The 8,658-nt window shown below is 27.6% G+C and overlaps 1 long non-coding RNA gene across 1 annotated transcript; it reads left to right on the plus strand.

Moving 5' to 3' along the window:
- The first annotated feature begins 297 nt into the window (after positions 1-297).
- Positions 298-3,661, plus strand: LOC114168886 (uncharacterized). The gene is made up of 3 exons (XR_003600783.2): positions 298-455; positions 540-847; positions 3,185-3,661. It is a non-coding gene; the product is annotated as an uncharacterized LOC114168886 (long non-coding RNA).
- The last annotated feature ends 4,997 nt before the right edge of the window (positions 3,662-8,658 follow it).

Below are 8,658 nucleotides of genomic sequence, written 5' to 3' on the forward strand. Positions count from 1 at the left end.
CCCATTCTAATAATGTCCATTCATTAAGGAGATTGATTACTCGAACGGGAATCTTGATTAATTAAGAAGCATCCAACAAAAAATATCGTGTAAAACATTAGCCTCATTTGATGCTCAAAAACTTTATTAAATTCGTGTTTTCACTCTTTTCCCCAAAAAGAGAAACGTTAAACAGATGCTTCGCGCACCTACCATACCTTTTTTACAGCTATAGTCCCACATCCATGATGTTATGTTCCTGTCTCTCTACTATGCTCCTTAAAACAACGTTTGCGTCCACATTCAATGAACCATCTCAATTTTATTTTTCTTACTCTTTTCTATTTTCGACCCTATATAATTGTTTATGGTTTAAACCCTAAGCTCTTTTTCGAAGAGGAGTGGTCACACCGTAAAACATGGCTGCTCCTCCTTCACCCTCTTCTTCATCTCTACAATCTGAGGCTTAATCTATGGTATGTTCATAATTTCATAGCTTTATTATATTTCATATAACCTATGCTTCATCATCTTATCATAAAACCCTTTTGGTTTCTCAGTTATCTGAGTTGTTCTTATGCAACCAAGTTTCTACCTTGCACGACAGAACAAGGAAAACCAGACACCCAGATGTTATTACAATTTGATGGAACATAAGACATTGTTGCATCGAATGATGGAAGTGTTTTTCTGTTGTTGTTTGTTGTTACAGCTCTGTATCAATCAGAGTCTCAGTATCAATGAAAGGTGGTTTTTGAAAGCAACATTAGTTTCTTGTTCTTCAGCTATTGGTTCGAAGTTCAGTTTACCTCAAATTTTGGGATACAAAGCTATGTCTCATAAAGAACCAAATAGCAGTTGCTTTCAGGTACGTACTTTTTTTGTTTGTGTCCTTTTTTATATGATCGTTTGAATATTCTTCTTTCTTCACATGCCAAGTTAGGTTCAAATTGGGTTAACATTAAACTAATCTTGGGGTGTTTTTGTTTTTCTTCTTTCTTCTTTCTTTCGTTATTTTATACAACTTGTGATACTTGTACTATGGTATAATAACGTAATTGGTTGTTTTTAATGAGTTTTTTTTTCTCTTTTGTTTTAACCCCGGATTATTTGTTTTATTAAGGTTTTGAAGGATAATATGTTGTTTTGAAAAATGATAATATTAAGCTTTTCCCTTTTTATTTCTATTAATAAAGTTAATGGGGATTCTCTAAAAAATTGCGATTGTGGGGGCTTTGTAATCTATGTTGGAAATTTAGTAACAATGAAGTAAACAAACAAAGGGATCGATGATTTCCATGCATGTTGGGTTATATAATACTTCAAAAACCAAAATCACATACAAAATATGAGAACATTTATTGGCATCTTGTGTAAGGAAAGGTAATTGGGTTGTGTTGTTTTCCAGTTTTGAAATCTAAATAAAGAGGTTGATAATAATTTAAGTAGCCAATAGAAGTACATGCTTTGATTTGGGGCAAGATTTAGATGTAGTAGCATATGTTCTCTTGGAACATTTTTATGCATATGATAAGGGTTTTAGTATAAAATATTACGATTGAATTTTATATAAGATTCTAAAGCTTTAGAACAACTTTTTAATATCAATAATATGTAATACTATATCATTTCATTAAAATTCAATTCTAGTAATTAAATTAATTTTTAAATTATAAAAAAAAATAGTTTAAATAAACAAGTATAAACTTGTGAGGCTTATAAAATTTTATTATTGAAACAAAATTTATAAAGTTGTTTAAAAGTAATATGATTTGATAAAATTTATTTAAAATCAAATAAGATATAGTAAACGTTTCTTACAAGATTCTAGGATCTAAAATTTAGGTTAAAATACTCCGTTGGTCCTCGTTTTTGTACTAAAATCTCAATTTAATCTTCGTATTTGTATTAGTCTCAATTAGGTCCACATTTTTGTAAATCAGTAACAATTAGGTGCCACGTGTCAGTTCCTCATTTTTTTGAATTTTTTAAAATATTTATGCCACATGTCACGTTTGTAGTGGGTCACGTGTCAATCTAATATGGTGACACGTGTCAAATTAGTGTATGAATCTCAATTTGGTCCTCATTTGTTAATTTGATTTGATTTCGGTCCCAAATTTTTTTAAAAATTTTCAATTTCAGACGCTCCAAATTTAGATCAAATTTAATTTTTATATAAATGTTATGATGATACTTTTATTACAAGTGATATTTCTATTACATATTTTTAACAATATTTAATTTATTTAAAAACGTGACTCGTGGCATAAATATTTGAAAAAAAATTCAAAATTCAAAAAAAATTCAAAAAATTTTAAAAACGAGGAGCTGACACGTGACATCTACTTAACGGTGTTAGTTCTATATTAACGAAAAGAACCTAATTGTTACTAATTTATAAAAATGTGGACCTAATTAAGATTAATAAAAATATGATGACCAAATTGAGATTTTGGTACAAAAACGAGGACCAACAACCAAATTGAAATTTTGGTACAAAAACGATGACCAACGGGGTATTTTAACCTAAAATTTATTAATCAACTACAAACATCATACATATTAATTTTTTAGTTTTGGAAGATTTTCCCCCTTTTTTCGTATTGCTATAGTTGCTTCTCTAACAAACTTTTCTTCCTAAAAAAATGTATGTGTATTTTTACATAATTTCTTAAATAAAATTTCCGAAACCTGATATTTGAAAAGGGAAAGCTTTCTCGAATCTCCCAAATGCACTAATTTTTTTTCATTAATAATTTGTATTTATGATTTAAGAAAATGAAAAATGAAAAAGAAGGCAAAAGTCAATCATCTTCTACTTTTCCCCCGATCAAGAATCAAATTACAGTTATTATTTCTTGAAGATATATTTTAAATCCTAAACCAAACTTGGTTATTTCATTGTAAGTAAATAAGAGTATGATTGATGCTGAATATATTATTGAATAATCACTTATCTATTTCTCTACACACACTAAATGCTGATCTCATTATAAATTTTTTTATTCATAATAAAATCAATTAAGAGTTTACTAAACTCTTGCACATTCTTCAATAAACTCAACACTTATTTAGTTCTTGTTATCATGTTTTAAGACCTCAAGTTATTCTTGTTATATAATTTGATTATTGCTAAGAAAAGAATTTGGAGAAAAAGCAGTGGGAAATTTCTAATGCTATATTTGTCAATGATTTGCAATAGGAAAACACATATACGGATTTATTTAAGATGAAGATGAAACTGTAATTAGAAGCTATGCACTACACAGATGAAACTCTAATGTTGATGCTGAAATTGTGAATGAACCCTCTTTTTGAGGGCTATGATCTGAGGTCCTCACTGTAACCTATGTTGTACTCCATGGCAGCTTCTACAAGTGTGCTTCACTTAGAATCTATGTTCTTGTACCTGCGGAAGAGAGTTCCCCTTCGAAACTTCAAAATCTGTCACTGTTTCAATACTTTACCAAATACCTTTGAAGTATTAAGTCTATGTTTTTGTACTTTATGTTGATGTACTTTTGAACCTTTTTTTTTTTTCTTTGCTGTTGTTTGCAGCAGCAGATTTTAATAAGTTGTGGTGACGTGGATTATATATATATATAGAAAGTGAGAGTTTGTTTGCCTATATATAAGAATAATGTATGCATGCAATGGTGAGTTACGTAATTTTTTACAATTTGACTCCCCTACCCATTTTTTTAGTTTTTTTTTTTAGTTTGATACGATTTCTCCAAAAGAAATACTAAAATAAGCAAATTTGAGATTAATTATAAAATTGAATAAATCATGAGTAAAAATGACTTAGTAGAAAAATAATTTATTCAAAGTGAAAATAAATTTACAAATAAGAGTATAAAATTTAAATAAAAGTGCACAATAAATTTATGTGATTGAGGATTTAAAGGTTTATGTTCATCGAAGAAAAATATTATTACTCAACATGTTATGTATTATTATTCAACATGTAATTTATGTATAGAAATTTACAAAAAAAATCATAAAGCTTTTATGACAAAAACTATAAATTTTGTTGTATAATTTTTTAACAAAAATAACAATTGAATATTACTTTTTCTAACAAAAGTTGCAAATCTTCCCATGATACATAGTCAAAATCTCCTAAGATACTTGTTAATTTCTAGTGACAACTATTAAATTAACTCTTCATTCTTACAAGAGTTTCCTACTTTTGTTTTCATCATGTTACTAGATGTGATTTTGGTGAATACTCAGTTGAGAACCACCATATCTTTCCTTCACCAGAATTTTAACATATAAAGTCAATAATTCTACAATGAAGCTTTAACATGATCTTTTTCTTCTTCGTCATCTGAAACAAACATTTGACATACTGTCAACATATATGCTTGAACCCTTCTCTTCACAGGTGACTTGCACAAACTTCTTGAGAATAATATTTTTTTCTCATTTGTCATCACCATCTTCTACCTCAAACTAGTTGTCGACAAAAGTGAAATTCATTATTGACACCATCTCGACCAAGCCAAATCCTACCACACATGCACCGACAATGTAATTGCATAACAACAAATTCATGAGCACTAACCTCTCTCCAAAGAGGCAATATGCAAAGTTGATTATGCTCATGCCAAATTGTTTCTCTTTTCCTGTTGATTAGAACCTAAATTCTGATGTCACCTTTGTAAATCATGCAATAGAAAAATAATTTCTTCAAGTAGAAGCACTCCCACACAGAAAAACATAAAGGGTTAATTTATTACCTAAACTTTGACGCGAAATTGAAAGTTGTCCCTGTTCGAAATTTTGATACATTTTGATCCTCAAACTTTAAAAATAAATGGATATATTCCTTTTAAACCAATAGAGTTAAATTTTTTTGACGTGTGAAACTCATTTCATGTTAGCATTTGAGTTGTTTACCCTATTTGACATGTTTCCGCTTCAAAGTCAATTGAGAAACACATTTGACAAAAATTCATTACTTAAAATTCATATGAAAGTTTCTAACTTTAACCAAAGTGACTTCTCAAATAAAACTAAATACCATTTAAATCATATGATTGTTATATTATGTACATTTAACACCGCGCTAACTTGATACAATGTAAAGATCATTACTTTTACTTAATTAAGAGGTAAAGGACAAATAAAAATAAATTACAATAAAATAAAAAAGAACAAAAATAAATTATTCATCTAGCCTCATAATCTCATTAGGGAATTACAACAAAATCACTTGAGAGGCTTATCACTCCAAGGGAGCAAAAATGACATAAATATAGAAGGGGAAGGATGGGAGGACATGAAACTATAAGAAAAGGGAGTGGAGAAGTGGTTTGGTCGAAATTAGGGCCCCAACTGGTTCCTAAGATTCCCCTTGATGAATTCTCTCTAGTCTCTTTATATAGAAATTGGGTTGAGCTTTTTTCTGTCTTTTTTGTTATTGTAATCTTCCTTTTTTATAATATAATCTCATCTCACTATCTTCTAAATAAATCCAATAACTTTAAAATATATTTGGTTGTTATGGAGATCTAAAATATTTAAGAAATCTTGCAAGATTTCAAAAGATTTGACAGTTACTATGTTTTGATATTTTATAATATAATTAAATAGGATAATTATTTAAAATATAAGAAATGTACCTAAAAATATATTTATATTTTATCATAAATATTATGGTATTATCAAATACCTTTTGATGAAAAAGATAGGTAAATTGTAAGGTCTAAATTTTGTCTCTTAGTTCCCTTTCTCTCTTGACTTTTTCATTTCATCTTCCTGGTGTTTGGTTTGACTTCTTTTGGATTTGATGATTTGCTAATTTTTATTTAATCTTGAATATTTTGTGAAGTTTTAATCAATTTATGTCCATACATCCATTCACTTTAACTTAGTTATAGCTACATTAACACACATGAGAATATTCATAGAATATTTATGTAATTAAAAAACTATTTTTAACATTTTTTTAACTCATGCTCAATAAATCTAATTATAAAAAATTTTAATTAAAATAATATTTATGAAAGTTCATACATAAGTTTCTAACTTTAACCAATGTGACTTCTGAATTAAAACTAAAAATCATTTTACTCATGATTTATTTGGTTGATATGGAGATTTAAAATATTTAAGAAATCATGCCATATTTCAAAAGATTTGACAATTGCTATGTTTGATATTTTTTAATATAATTAAATAAGATAATTATTTAAAATATAAAAAAAAATACCTAAAAATATATTTGTTGTCCCTTTGGTTGAAAAAAATAGATAAAATTGTAAGGTTTATTTTTTGTTGTTTGTTCCTTTTCTCTCATCACTTTTTCAAGACATCTTCATGTGATGATTGACTTAGCTTTTTTTGGATTTGATTATTTTCTAATTTTTGCTTAACCTTGAATGTTTTATGAAACTTTAATCAATTTATTTCCACACATCCAACCTCTTTAACTTAGTTATAGGTACATTAACACATCTCATAATATTCAAAGAACCTTTATGCAACTAAAAAACTGTTTTTAACATTTTTTTGTTACTCATGCTCAATATTAAGCCTAATGATAACAAATCATAATTAAAACAATCTTTTAAGAAAAACAACTAATTAAGAAACAAGAATAAACGTTAAATGAGTACTCAAATTTGCACTCATCACACCTCACACTTGTCTATTTGCACTTTGTGTAAAACTTAATAATTTCAAAACTTTATTCATATCTACATTAAACCAAAGGGAAAGAACTTCTCTAGAAACACATCAACTTTTTAAATAAAATCAAGTTGCGTGAATCAAATGAATGGAAAAACTCTATTTTAAGCACATGAGTTTATATTTTGAAATTACAAGGAAAATCATGTATGAAAGAGATCACATAAGCTAAAATGTATATTCTCTCACCAATGCTCTCGTAAGTGTTTAGGATTATGTTTTCACTCAAAATAGTCATGTAAGTAAATATTACTATAACTTAAAAATTCTAATATTTACACACTTTTGAAAAACATGTGTTCAAAGATCATGAAGACTTTTCAAAGGTTTGTCTAACATTTTTTAATATTCAAACTAAAGAGATTTGGGTAGTTTTCTATGCAGATGTAATATGACAGTTTTCATATACTAACTGGCTTAAGGTGAATATTGGTGATGCAACTAAAGACTGTCCTGTTTTAGCTATGTATGTTAGTATTTTTAGGAAAGTCAAGATGAATATGTGAGTAGTTTTTCCAACTTTTTAGGCATGCAAACTTCTACTTATATTTAGTTCATAAGGTTCATTTATGCATTGGAGCATGCTTAGAGGAGAGTTTTCAGAGACTTTGATTAAAGAATAATTTTACATTAATTTATCTTAATTTCTTAGGTAATAAAAAAAATCTCATTATGATGATATTTTTATCTTTAAGTTTACTACTTTTATAAGATCTCGGAAAATGAAGAATTTTTCCAAACTTACTTTTATTTAAATAATATTTTTTTTTTTTTGAAATGAATTTAAGGTAGGTTTATTATATTTCTCAACAATATAGACCTTAGAATTAGGATAAGATCTTTGCACTTGTTTTTTAAGATATACTTTTTTTCTTTAATCCAAAGACATAAGCAAATCATCAAGAAAAAAAATCAATTCAATTTTATTTTCTTTATAAAATAGAATCACATCAATTTCTTGTTATGTTGTTATTTTTGTTGTATTTTTCTTTATTAATTAGAATAATTGGTGTAAGCTTATAAAGGTATATTTTTTAGAATAAAAATTAAAATTGAGATTCATAATTAAGCTTAAATTTGTTAATGGTTCTTTATATTATGAGTTTATATGAAAAGGTTTGTATTCAAATTGAATTTTATATTTCTTAATCTACAATCGAAAGATTAATATTTAGAAAATTCAATTAAATGTTAAGTACTTCATAGGAATCCTTTCAATTAAGCTATTATTTAAAAAAATAATGTTTTAATGAGTGTTAGTCAAGCGTATGTTTGTCTTTAGATATCTTGGTATTTAATTGTTATTATTAATAGAATGTCGTGACCAATCCTTTCATTTTTTATTCTCTAACTTAAGGGTAGATAAAAAATCCAATTTTTTTGATCCAGTCCATTTTTCTCTGATCCAATTTATTTAATATTCATTCTATTCAAAATCCAATTCATTTAAAATCCATTTTATTGTATCTGGATATCAATCTAATCTACATTTTATATATTTTATAGATTGGATATCCATTCTCGAAATCTAGATTTTCAAAATGGATAATCCAAAATATCCAATCCAAATTTTCACTTTATATTTTTTGTTAGGTTAGGCTAAAGGTTGAGACGTACTAGCCAAAATTTAATCGTATTTGATTGAGTTGGCGTGATCCTATACAAAATTTGGCCGAATTAGGCCAAATTTTGTCAAGTTAGTCCTGATCAAGATTTGAACCAGTTGGTCCTAGACAAAATTTGGAAGTATTTGGCCAAATCTGTCAAATTCTTTGGTGTCAGCTCTATGGACACAAATTTGGATCCACATCCATTATTTGGATCCAAAATGGATGTGGATTAGATTTTCGATAGGGCTGACACCATAGAATTTGACAGATTTTTTGTCGAGGCCAACGAAGCCAAATTTTAGTATGGGAACTTGGATGACTTTCGAACGAATTTCGGTCGGGGACGACGTGACCAAATTTGGGCTAA

The sequence above is a fragment of the Vigna unguiculata genome, chromosome 11, assembly GCF_037176805.1.
Source record: "Vigna unguiculata cultivar grain cowpea cultivar isolate G323 ecotype 2 chromosome 11, ASM3717680v1, whole genome shotgun sequence".
Lineage (NCBI taxonomy): Eukaryota > Viridiplantae > Streptophyta > Magnoliopsida > Fabales > Fabaceae > Vigna > Vigna unguiculata.